Source organism: Alligator mississippiensis, chromosome 4 (assembly GCF_030867095.1).
Source record: "Alligator mississippiensis isolate rAllMis1 chromosome 4, rAllMis1, whole genome shotgun sequence".
Classification (NCBI taxonomy): domain Eukaryota; kingdom Metazoa; phylum Chordata; order Crocodylia; family Alligatoridae; genus Alligator; species Alligator mississippiensis.
The window spans coordinates 208,459,627-208,472,754 of NC_081827.1; the positions used below are offsets into that span (position 1 = coordinate 208,459,627).

The following is a 13,128-nucleotide window of genomic DNA, read 5'->3' on the forward strand; positions in this document are numbered from 1 at the left end:
AAGATCATCGAGTCCAGCCCCCCGCCCAAAGGGCAGGACGTCAGCTGGGGTCATAGGATCCCAGCAAGATAAGCATCCAGTTTCATCTTGAAGGTGTTCAATGAAGGCGCTTGAACAACCTCCGGCGGCAGGCTGTTCCAGACCTTGGGGGCTCGGACAGTAAAGAAATTCTTCCTTATGTCCAGCCTGAAACGATCTTGTAGTAGTTTGTGACCATTCGTCCTCGTCATCCCTTGGGGCGCTCTGGTGAACAAACGTTCCCCTAGATACTGGTGGTCACCCCTGATAAACTTGTAGGTGGCCATCAGATCACCCCTGAGCCTGCGCTTTTCCAGGCTAAAGAGCCCCAGGGCTCTCAGCCTGTCATCGTAGGGTCTGCTTCCTTGACTCCTGATCATGCGCGTGGCTCTTCTCTGGACTCTCTCAAGCTTCTCCACATCCTTTTTGAATTGTGGAGCCCAAAACTGGACGCAGTACTCCAGCTGCGGCCTCACTAAGGCCGAGTACAGGGGGAGAATGACGTCCCGGGATTTGCTTGAGAAGCATCTATGGATGCAAGCCAGCGTTTTGGTCGCTTTACTAGCCGCAGCATCGCATTGCAGGCTCATGTTCATCTTGTGGTCAATGATGACCCCCAAGTCTCTTTCTTCCATAGTGCTAACCAACATAGCACTGCCGAGCCTATAAGGATGCTGCGGGTTTTTCTTCCCAAGGTGGAGAACCTTGCATGTATCGGCGTTGAACACCATCAGATTCTCATCTGCCCACTTGCTGAGCCTGTCCAGGTCAGCCTGGATCACCCGCCTGTCTTCTGGCGTGGATGCTTTGCCCCAAAGTTTGGTGTCATCGGTGAACTTGGCCAGTCCGCTTCTGACTCCAGTGTCCACATCGTTAATGAAGATGTTGAACAGTATGGGTCCAAGGACAGAGCCCTGGGGGACCCCACTGGTCACAGGACACCACGATGAGTGACTTCCATCAATTACTACCCTCTGGGTCCGACCCCGGAGCCAATTTTCCAGCCAGTGGATCGTGGGGGACCCAAGGCGACAATTGGCCAGTTTCTCCAAGAGACGATCATGGGACACCAGATCGAAGGCTTTTTTGAAGTCAAGATATATGACATCAATCTCATCTCCCTTGTCCAGGTGATAGGTCACCTGGTCGTAGAAGGAAATGAGATTGGTCAAGCAAGACCTACCCGCAACAAACCCGTGCTGGCTATCCCTTAAGACGTTGGCGTCGGCCAGTCCATTAAGGATGGCCTCCTTAATAAACTTTTCTAAGATCTTCCCTGGGATAGAAGTCAGGCTGATGGGCCTATAGTTAGCCGGATCCACTTTCTTCCCTTTCTTGAAGATAGGCACCACATTGGCCTTCTTCCAGTCTTCGGGCACTACACCAGAGAGCCAAGAGTTTTCAAAGTTTTATGTTTTCTTATAGTTTGTGGGCCAAAAGCTGCTGGCCCCTGGCTTAGAGGGTGGGATTGCATAAAAAGATGGCTTCAGAAAAGAGATCTGCAAGCCAAGAAAACAAAAGAAAACATTAATCTCCTAACCGGCTCAAGTTGTTATCTTTTCCTTATGTTAAAGTGTACTCCAACTTTTTTGATGTTGTGGTATTATTCAGAAAGAAGTCCAGGTGCTGCATTTGTTCAGCTTTTAGCACTTGGAGAGGCAGTGTATTTTAAGAAGCATACTTGGCAGTTTTGTGATGTAGATTCAATGAGAAGGTAACTATGGGTATGTCTATTAGGCCTGTGCGAGTAGGCATTAAATCCAGCGTTGGATCTGGCCACTTTGGATGTCAGTGATCCAATCCGGAGCTCCAGATTGGTTTGCTGCTTTGATCCAGCCAAAGCGGCGCTGAAACTTCAGAGCCGCCTCGGAGATCTGGCTATAATGGGGGATCAATGAAATATCTATAACTTTGTTGTTTTGTCTCTGATTTGGGTAAAACTTGCAGGGGTGATAGCCTCTGCTGAGAGCATAGATTCATAGATGTTAGGGTCAGAAGGGACCTCAATAGATCATCGAGTCCAACCCCCTGCATAGGCAGGAAAGAGTGCTGGGTCTAGATGACCCCAGCTAGATGCTCATCTAACCTCCACTTGAAGACCCCCAGGGTAGGGGAGAGCACCACCTCCCTTGGGAGCCCGTTCCAGACCTTGGCCACTCTAACTGTGAAGAAGTTCTTCCTAATGTCCAGTCTAAATCTGCTCTCTGCTAGCTTGTGGCCATTATTTCTTGTAACCCCCGGGGGCGCCTTGGTGAATAAAACCTCACCAATTCCCTTCTGTGCCCCCGTGATGAACTTATAGGCAGCCACAAGGTCACCTCTCAACCTTCTCTTGCGGAGGCTGAAAAGGTCCAGTTTCTCTAGTCTCTCCTTGTAGGGCTTGGTCTGCAAGCCCTTAACCATACGAGTGGCCCTTCTCTGGACCTTCTCCAGGTTATCCGCATCCCTCTTGAAGTGCGGTGGCCAGAATTGCATGCAGTACTCCAACTGCGGTCTGACCAGAGTCCAATAGAGGGAAAGTATCACCTCCTTGGATCTATTCGTCATGCATCTGCTGATGCACGATAAAGTGCCATTGGCTTTTCTGATGGCTTTGTGACACTGCCGACTCATGTTCATCTTGCAGTCCACTAGGACTCCAAGATTCCTTTCCACTTCCGTGCCACCCAGCAGGTCATTCCCTAGGCAGTAGGTGTGCTGGACATTTTTCCTCCCTAGGTGCAGCACTTTGCATTTCTCCTTGTTGAACTGCATTTTGTTGTTTTCTGCCCACTTGTCCAACCTGTCCAGGTCTGCTTGCAGCTGTTCCCTGCCCTCCGGCGTGTCCACTTCTCCCCATAGCTTTGTGTCATCTGCAAACTTGGACAGAGTACATTTCACTCCCTCGTCCAAGTTGCTGATGAAGATATTAAAGAGTATTGGTCCAAGGACTGAGCCCTGCGTGAAGTCTGCCAAGTTTCAAGAAGGTTGGTGCAGGGAATTGGGAGAAACTGTACCCCAAATTCTTGAAAGCAAAACTCATGTCACGTGTATGTTACACCACAGGGGGGTGAAAACTCCAGGGGTGGTAGCCCCTGGTGAGGCTACAAAGCCTGCCAAGTTTCAAGAAGATCAGTGTAGGGGCTTGGGGAGACGGCACCTCAAGCTGCTGACAGGCAAAACTCATGACATAGATGACCCTGTGTGTGTTAAGGCGCAGCAGGCTGAAAACTGCAGGGCTGGTGGCCCCTGCTAAGGCCATGAAGCCTACCAGCTGTGTGTATGTCTAGCTGGGAGAGTCTGTCTTTGGGGCCCTGCACCTCTGGCTGCTAACAGGCAAAACTTTTGATGTGGGTGGGTGACACTGTGTGTTTGTTAAGGTGCACCCTTCCTGGTGCTGGGGCCTCTGCACAACACAGCAGTGTGCCCCAGTGAGGCCTCCTCCTCCCCTATAGCCTCTTGCCTGGTCCACCACTTTACGTGACAACAGGTAAAATAACTTAGCTGGCTCAACACCAGTAGCAGCAGCAGCAGCATCAAAAGTACCCAAACAGAACTGTCATAGAGACTTTCTTTTTATAAAGGAATTGGCAGTAAGAAGTAAAGATGTCGTGTTGTGTTGGACATATGATGTTACTCATGGTGTGTGATGGCTTATCTTGTGTTTTTATGTCTATATGTGTATTATGAAAAAAAAAAGGAGTACTTAAAAAATGTATCTTTGGAAGCTTTAGGGTTGAAAACCCCTTTGTCAGGCTGAGGAAGTACCTGCAGTTGGTCCTGGATGGAAGGAATAGTAAAGAAGCCAGAGGCTGGCCTGGCCCGCAATGCAGGCAAGAAAGCCAGTCAGTGAAAATGGAAATGGAGGCATCGGGGGTGAGGGACAGGTTGGGGTGGGGGGTAGGGGGTAAAGGGGATGTAGCAGCTCAGGTAAAAGTGCAGAGGTACCTGGGGTGTCAGATGTCCGGCAGGTCGCAGCATGCCAGAACTCCACTGTGTATATTGAGTCCATGAGTTTCTGTACCTACTACCTAGGAGGCTGATGAAGTGCAGTTCATAGGCTCAGCTCTGAAAAGTGGTTTGTACATTCAAACAAGCACCTGACCTCATCACCAGAATTGAAGCCAACTTCCTACAGCTCAAAACACAAAACCTGCCAACTATCTCCAGTACCCCCACAAACTGCACACCAGAATCTATCAAAGACAACAAAACCCAACTATCTGTGGGGGCACATTTCTCACCAAAAAACACTCTGCCTCCAGTGTCTCAGGCCTGATCCTTAGAGGGAACAAATTACAATGCAAACCACTTTTCAAAGCTGGGCCTATGAACTGCACTTCATCAGCCTCCTAGGTAGTAGGTACAGAAACTCATGGACTCAATACACACAGTGGAGTTCTGGCACGCTGCGACCTGCCGGACATCTGACACCCCAGGCACCTCTGCACTTTTACCTGCGCTGCTACATCCCCCTCTCCCCCCTCCCCTCTGCCCCAGCCTGTCCCTCACCCCCTGATGCCTCCATTTCCATTTTCACTGACTGGCTTTCTTGCCTGCATTGTGGACCAGGCCAGCCTCTGGCTTCTTTACTATTCCTTCCATCCAGGACCAACTGCAGGTACTTCCTCAGCCTGACAAAGGGGTTTTCAACCTGAAGGCTGGCATCCTGGGCAGCTAAGCTGAGCTCACCGGGAGCCTCACAACTGCACTACAACCAGCAAGCGTCAGGCCTGTCAAAGACGTGACAGGTCTGGGCATTTCCCAGCCAGGACTCTGTGTGTGTGTGCGCGTTAGCTGGAGGTTATGGTGCCTCCTACCTGCCTTTCACCAGGGGATTGTTGTTCCTGGCATTTACAGGGCTGCCGCGCCACCAGCAGTCCCACCAGGCCTCCCTATCCCGGCAGGATGCAGTTTTAGTGGTCATGCCCAGGACCTGGGGCCTACTCCTTCCCCATAGACCCAATCCCAAATCTCCAAGTTCGTCCTGGCAGGGGAATGAGCTTAGCAGAGACATGTTCTTCCCCTGCTGGCTGGTAATGCAGTTAGTGCCCCCTCCAGCTGAGAGCGGGGCATTACTCAGCTTTTAAAAAAACTCAAAAAAGGAAATTTGTGCAGATGGAGTGAGGAGGATAGTATTCAGTCCATCTGCAGGTGGAGCTTGGGGAACCGCAGCAGCGGGAGGTTCACCTTTAGGGGCACCAACTGCTCCACCAAAGCAGGATCCAAGGAGGTGCGGTGGGGTGTCACCACATCCCCAGCAATGCTGAACATCCTCTCACTTGGAACACTGGTTGGTGGACAGGACAGGTGTTGCTAGGCAACCGTGGCCAGATCCTGCCACATCTGGCTGCGGCTTGCCCAGTAGGCCAAAGGGTCTCAGTCCAGTAGCGCCACATCCTCAGTGAGATAGGTAGCCACCGAAGCCTTGGTGCTACCTGCCTGAGGCTGGGGTCTGGTGCGTTTGGACCCCAGCATTGAAGCCATGCCCATGGCCCACATTGGCAGTGGCTGGCATGGAGGAGACTGGCTGGTGCTGGTGCTGGTGGCGGTGCTGGTGCTGGCACAGGAAAGTGGATCCCCCTCTTCCACATCCTCTCACTTCTGTAATTTGGCTTCCCTGACTTTGTTGACCAGTACCTGCATCCAGTGATCGAGGTTTTTGGTGCTGCCAGTGCACATGCTCCTCTTCACCCTCAGGTTGCACATGCTCACCATCATGTGGACCGTACTGGACAGCAAGGGATCCAGCCATCTCCTGATGACCTCCTTCAGCTGCCTCACCAGTGCCTGCATGTCTGGTGACAGCGGCCTGCCCCAGGCAGGAACATTGATCCCCTGGAACTTCTCTATTTGGTTATCCAGTTCCCTCACTAGGGGGATCACCTGGCTGAGGAAGGCATCGCCAGCACTAAGGGTCTCGGTGGCCTTGAGGAAGGGCTTGAGGACCACCAAGATCTGGGAGATGGTACCCCACTCAGCTCTGTTCAGGGGGGTGCTGATACCAATCTCCCCAAGCAAGGCCATCTCATGGATGTCCTTCTTTTTCTCCACCAACCTTTCAAGCATCGGGTATGTGGAGTCCTACTGAGGCTCCACATCCTGCATGATTTTGTGCTGCGGGATACTCAGCTTTGCCTGTTTCTCCCGCAGCATCTTGCCCCCACTTGCTGTTGTGGTGGAAGTAGCCCGCCACCTTCCTGCATTTCAAAATCAGCTGGCTTGTAGCAGTAGTGGTGGTAGCACTGTCACTGGCAGCCCTGCTCCCCTCCAAGGTATCCCTCACTATTAGGTGCAGCCTGTTTGCCACTCAACAGATGCCAACAAAGTTGGCATCACGGACAGCCTTCACCATATTGGCCCCATTGTTGGTGACCATGAACCCATGGGTGAGCTCGGTCTGCCCAACGAGCCACCCCTGCACCATGCAGTTCATGGTCCCCATGATCTCTCTTGCTATGTGGGACTCATCCAGCATCTTGGCTTGTAGTAGAGCCCACTGATGGCCTGACTGATCACACCAGTGACCTGTGAGGGAGAGGTAGGCATGATTGCCACCCCGGCTGCTCCAGATGTCAGAGGTGAAGTGGAAGGCTACCTGCAGCCCTGCCTTGCACAGCTCCTCCCTCAAGTATTCCCTGCATGCCTCATACAGGGAGGGCACCACCGTCCTGCTAAAGGTGGTGCATGCGGGCACTTTTTAAGATGGGGCCAGAAGTGCTACAAAATACCTGAACCTTGGCCTCTCAACTAGGAAGAAGGGCTGGCTATCTACAGCAAGCATCTCCCCAATGCTCTGGGTGATCTCGCGCGCATTGGGAACGTGCCCCCCTTTCTGTCCACCTTTCCCCCACTGATCCAGGGTGGCCTGCCTCTGCTTTGGGTGGAAGGGGGCTTTGGAGAGAGCAGGGGACTTCCCTTTCGGCACACTTGTACTGGTGCCAGGCTGAGCAGGAAGAAAGGCAAGGGGGTGCTGCCTCCTCAGATGCAGCAGCATCGCTGTGGTGGAAAAGTGTCTCACATCCTTGCCACGGCTCATGTGCCTTTGGCAGTGCTGGCAAACCTGGGATCATCTGCCAGCTCAAAATACTCCCACACTACACTACTCCCCCGCTTCTGGGTTGAGGCTGCTGATCCTGCTTTATCCCACTCCTCAGCAGGCTTAGGCTCAACAGCAGGAGGAGCTGCCTCAGCTGAGCCACTTACCTCCACAACCTCAGCCTCCTCTGAGATGCTGCTTTCTGGAGGACACCTGGGTCTTGGGGAAATTTGAGGGGTGTGGAGTACAAACTCTGATTCCCCCTCAGTCCCCAGAATTGCTTGAGCCAGCATGCTCAGCATCCCTGGTTCCAGCTCCAGCTTCTCCTTTGGCAGTGGGAGGCTCACACTGAGAGCTGACATTGGGGTGGAGGAGACAGTGATTCCACTGCTGGTGCCTGCTTCTGGACTGAGGGGAGGTGGTGCAGGTGCAGGGATGTCAGGTGCAGACACTGCTCCCACCTCCTTGCTTCCACTGGCAGCACTGATGTCATGGCTGCTTGGGAAGAGAATGCGTCTGTGTTTGGAGGGTGGGGGGCTTACAGCTGTAGCTCTCCCCCTACCCCCTCTCCCTCCCCTGCCACAAGACCTGGCACCTGCCAGCACGCTTCATATTAATCTTCCTCTGTGTGTGTCACTCCTTTTATGTTGTGTGTTTTATTCCCTCTGTTGCATGCGTGCGCTGGACTCTTCTTTGATTGTTTGCTTCAGGTGTTAAGAGCTATGTAAAAATTGTGTGCTGCCTGTCTGTCTGTCGTCTTCTCCTCCTATGCATATCTCATTTTTTTTCTTTATATTGTGTGTGTGTGTGTGTGTGTGTGTGCGCGCACGCGTATGTGTACAATCTGTGTGCCTCCCTGCACAGTGATGGATCATGCTGACAGGGAAAACATAGCTTTCTTTTTTCAGAGTTTGCAAAAAACAAAAAAACAGAACAAATATAAATTGAAAGAAATGAATTGAATAGTAATAGTACTAAGAGATGTGAAGCTATGCTAAGCTAAGCCAAATCCTATCCAATCCTTTCTAACAACAAAAAGGAGCAAGTTCAACTACTAAGTAAAGCAAGCAAGCTGAGATGCCTGAGTCTGAGGGTACCTCTCTCACACAGTTCCAGAGAGGGAACAAGCTAGCAAAAGACACAGCATGCCTCCATACAGAGGATTTTATGCTGTTTCTAGGTCCCTCCCCAGACACTGTCACTGGAAAGGCAGGCAGAGAGAAATCCTTCTCCCTGGCCACCTACACATGTCAGTCTTCCCGCCCCCCCCCCCCATCCCCCCTCTCCCTCCCTCTCCCATTCCCCCTCCCTCTTCTAACTTTCACTTTCGGCGTCTGAGGCATCCGAAGCATCTGAAGCTTTTCCGAAGCACTTTGGAAGCTCCGAACCACTTTGGACAGCTTGAATGAGCCAGCACTTTGCTCCGGGCATGCTGCTTTGGACGCCAAAGCGTCCGAAGCGGCCCCAGATCCAAAGCCTCACACAGCCCTAATGTCTATAATTCCTATACAGTGAGACCAAGATTGTCATAAACAAGCCCTGTCCACTCACTCCCACTTTTTCATTTGCTGCTTGTAAAAAATGGGGGCTTGCTTTTTGAGTGTGTGTAGGGATGCTTTTTTTGGTGACCTCCTGAGAGGAGTACTGGGGGTACCCAGCACTTCTGTATTGGCATAAGTATAAGGAACAGCACAGAGGATAAGTCATATACACAAATTCTATATGACAATAAACACTGGGAACATTTGTGTAACCAGGAATTCAATTCTTCCTGAATATAGTATGACAGCAGTGCTTCCCTGCAGTGGAACCACTGAAGGATGCATAGTCATACCTCATACACATCTAATTACTGAGGACACTTCCCCCTTTAGAGAGGCAGAGACATTAATTAAAGAATAGAATTCATTACAACCTGCTCCATTATCTCCAGTCACCTTTACAGAGTTTAGGACTACATTCTGGCTCTTCTTAACTGAGCTCCATGTGCAGAACCATAGAATTTTAGCATAGGTTTCCTGCATCATTTTTTCTTTAAGGATAGGCATAGACAGAATGATTCAAGAGAAACCAGAGGTAGCCCACTCAGCAGGTATACCATATGGAGAGGGTGTTACTGCCCTCTGTGGCACCTATTACTAAGTATGGGCATCCAGGGAAGTCTCAGCTTCTGCCCCAACTGCTTAGCAACACTCTTTTTTGGGGGCAAGGAGGTGCTTTGTTATTTTGCCTTGTGTTAGCCTGATAATCTGGTGGTAGCTGGAAAGGGTGAGAGACAAAAGTGTTTGTGACCTGGCCTTTTCACCCAATGTTCACCCCATTTTGCCTTTCAGAAGGCAAGGCAAAATGAAGCCCTTAATGAGAAGGGATTTCTGGCTGGCTACATCTGTTCTAGTAGTTTGAGTCTTACAGCCATACGGATGAATATTATATATATACAGAACACTAGACTGACTATAATCCCATAGAGGCACTTTGTCTATTTGATACTGAATTCTTCCACTTTAGCAGAGTTACAGAGGTACTTGTCTCTTATAACTTCATGCTAATTCACTTTGAAAATGTCCAGCTTTCATTACTGCTCAAATACACACATGCATCAAAGGGAGAAGAGCAATGTAAGTTCACTTCAGCAGAAGCTAAAGTCATGAGCAGCTCTGAATTCTGTTACCTGATCTCAAGCTTTCTGGGTAATTGTTCACTGATCTGCCTTGTGGGAGATAATTTGAGAATTTCTTCTAACTGCTTCCTGTTTAAATTCTAAGTTAGGGTTATTTCCCAATATATTTTCTGTCTTCCTCCCTGTGCATTTTCATCTTTCAGCATCTGAAAAGGCCCCAAGAAATGGCTAAATAGGTCAGACTAGCAAATAGGAACGTGGGTGGGAACATAAAACAGATAAAGGATTGAGTTAAAGGATCTTGATAAAGATAAGGTACAATTCTGGAGTAAGATCAAATAGGGAATACTTCCCAGTCCATTTTTGGGGTAAGGGCCTGGGGACAAAACTAAGAGTGAGCCACTTCACTATGGCTCTGCAGTGGGGTCTTGAGTAACCGTGAAGTGCGCAGTGTTGGAGAGGGGCTGTGGAGCAGCTGGTGGGGGACAATTCCGCTCAGCTTGAACTCGAAAGGAAGGTGCTTGAGTATAGCTTGGAAAAAAAATGAATCATGGAATTTTAAGCTTTTTTTTCCCCACTCAGCTTTCTTCTGCTCCAAAACATCATCTGGCTTGATTCTTTGAGCTCAGAAGAGAATATTTTTAAATATTCATCTCAGTTTCTTAGCTAATGATTATGCACATCCAATTCTGCTGTATATCTATCGTTCTTTTCTCAACACCTCTAGGTTAGCTGCTTCGCTAGCTATTAGATTTGACAGGACAGCTCTAGACATCTAATTACTGTATTGTGAGTTAGATGTTAGAAGTGCCCTCAGTTATTTGTACCTATAATTATAGGTGGGCTTAAAAATTGGAGACAGTCTCAGAAATCTTATTCCATAAATTATTGTATAATTTATCGTGTGGAACTATGTCCCCTACCTTTCTGAAATATAGCTACATTATGTTTCCTACTTCCATACTATTTTTCTAAAAATATTCTACCAAATTTGGGGGAAAGAATACTTAGCACTTTTGATGCTGAACTATTTTCTTTTTATATTTGCCTTTTCAGGGCTAAATCCTTAGCTTGTATAAATAAGAGCAGCTTCTCTGATTTACAGCATGCAAAATCTAAATGTTTTGAGATTTCATCTTGATGATTTTCTCTAAAATCTTGCACTCAAGATAGGTACTCAAGGCCATCATCTACACTGAAGATAGCCTTGAGTGGTTATTAATTGTCTGGCTTTTCAAAATTTCTTCTAAAGATGGGCATTATATTTGCTTTTCTTCAGTACCTTGTTGTCCTGGTTCTTTGCCAGTTGGCTATGGGCTTCTGCTCCCTGTTCAACATGCCAGGTACCCCGGGAAAGGGCACTGCTGATGTACTCTACTCAGGTTGAATTTTTTTGGCAAGCAAACAAAAACAAAATAGCCAGATAAGCATGAGTGGAGGACTCCCCAGTTTCCCATTTCACTTCTCATTGAAAAGTCATTAAAATTGTGGCTAGTCAGCAAATCCCAAATCAAGCACCTGTTTGCCAGATAAAAACATCTGTACTATATGTACATCATCTGACCCATCTGCAAATTGCATGCCATATGCAGTACCAGTTGCTTAGGTATTTTACTCATGGTGTTTTGGGAAAGTGATTTTTGTTTTAATGGAAAGCCTACACAGTAGAATAAGAACAGGTGGGAAGAATCTTGCCTGGTGTAATTCTTTTGAAATTACTGAAGTTTTACCAGGGTTGAATTTGGCTTGTGGAGTTTCTCAAAATGCATCCTTTCCTTTTCATCTAGAACATGTTCTTTAATCATTTCCTCTCTCTCTTATTTTTTCATAGACTTTCATTAGGTTGCAGCCTAGTGGAGTTACTAGATTCTTGTTATTTTTCTTTGAAAAGAAAGAATTGGAAATAGACAAGTTTCCTGGTTAAATCTGTCATTTGGAGTTCTCCCAGTTCCACCTCATGGGACATTCCTGCAATATGAATTCATTTAAAATGATGTTTCTCCTTTTTTAACACAGATCTGATGTGCTTAGCCATTTTTCCTTTGTCTGAAAATTATTACCCTCCAAAGTGTCTGGAATTATGAAACCGGAACTATTGAAAATCTTTCTAAACTACTCCCAAACCATTAGTGTTCCCTGCCATGCTTTCTTTTACTTGCACATATTGGCTAGGGTCCCAAAAACCGTTTTTCATACTCTGGGAGATAATATCAGATTTACTACAATGACAGTTTGAAATGGCACCAAAAATATCTACAGAAATAGAAAACCTAAATTCTAGACAAGTAGTAGGCAGAATTAAAAGGACAAAGATCAATCAGAACTTGAATTACATACTAGATGCATCTACACGTGCCTCTGACTGCAGAGTTAAAGCTAAAGCAAGTCCTATACCAATATAATTACTGGTGGGTACTGTACAGTCATTTAGTACTTGCTAAATCAATTACTAAATGCTTTATTAATTAGTTAAAGCAAGTACTGTGAAGTACCCACCAGTACTGTGAGGTCCCAGCATTGCACAGGTCATTTTCAACCCTTCTATGCAGTAGCTTGTTGCTACTACACAGTAGCAGTGGCATCATGGTTAGTGCTTACAGCTGTTATGTCACTGTAGCAATTGCTACAGTGACCTAGCATCTTGTGTAGATGCACCCACTGGGTCATACAATGCTTGTCAAGGTCTCACAGTATCTAACATGGTTTCCTTTTGAGCTACTTTTCACTGGATTTGGAGAACATGGATATAAAATGATGTATTCATTTAATGAGTTTGAACACATAGGAAGGACTGTCTTCTGGGTTAAAGCACTGGCCTGGTGCTCAAGAGATATGGGTCAATTCTTGGCTCTGAGATAGATTTACTATGTATCTAATATCTTTGCACTTCCATTTCATATCTGTAAAATTGACACAATCATACTTCCTTTGTCTGTCATCTCCTTAGAATACTTTAGACAGGGATTTTGCATGTATTAGGTATACGTACAGCTCTTAGCACAATGGAGCCATCATCTTCATTGTGAATTCAGGTACTACTCGTACACAAATACCTAATAAAATCTAACCCTGAAAGGTATGGAGTGTCCTGCGTAAGCACCCTTAGCTACCTGTGAGTCTCATGGGAGTTGGATGCATTTATTGCCTCATAGGACAGGCAATAATTCATAAGGTAGCACTGAAATTTTGTGAGTTGGTGGTTCATGGCAAGCTGACTGTCCATGATGGTATTAGCTTTCCTTGTTATTTCCAGATGTTAAATTGCAATTATTCTACTAATACTACTTTTTTATATTGCTCAGTGGGTGCAACAGAACTGTTATATCATTGCAGATAGTGCAATGGTGGTCTGCATGCTTGTGAATGGGAAGGGAGTTGACCCATGTGAAAAGCTTTGCATTAGGCTTATAGATTTCATAGACATTTGGGCTAAGAGGGACCCCAGAGGATCATCGAGTCCAGCCCCCTGCCC

The 13,128-nt window shown here is 47.5% G+C and overlaps 1 long non-coding RNA gene across 1 annotated transcript in view; it reads left to right on the forward strand.

Annotated features, from left to right (window-relative positions):
* The window catches only part of LOC132250389 (uncharacterized), a 38,701-nt gene that overhangs the window by 9,228 nt on the left and 16,345 nt on the right, over window positions 1–13,128 (forward strand). The gene's annotated exons all lie outside the window — the stretch shown is intronic.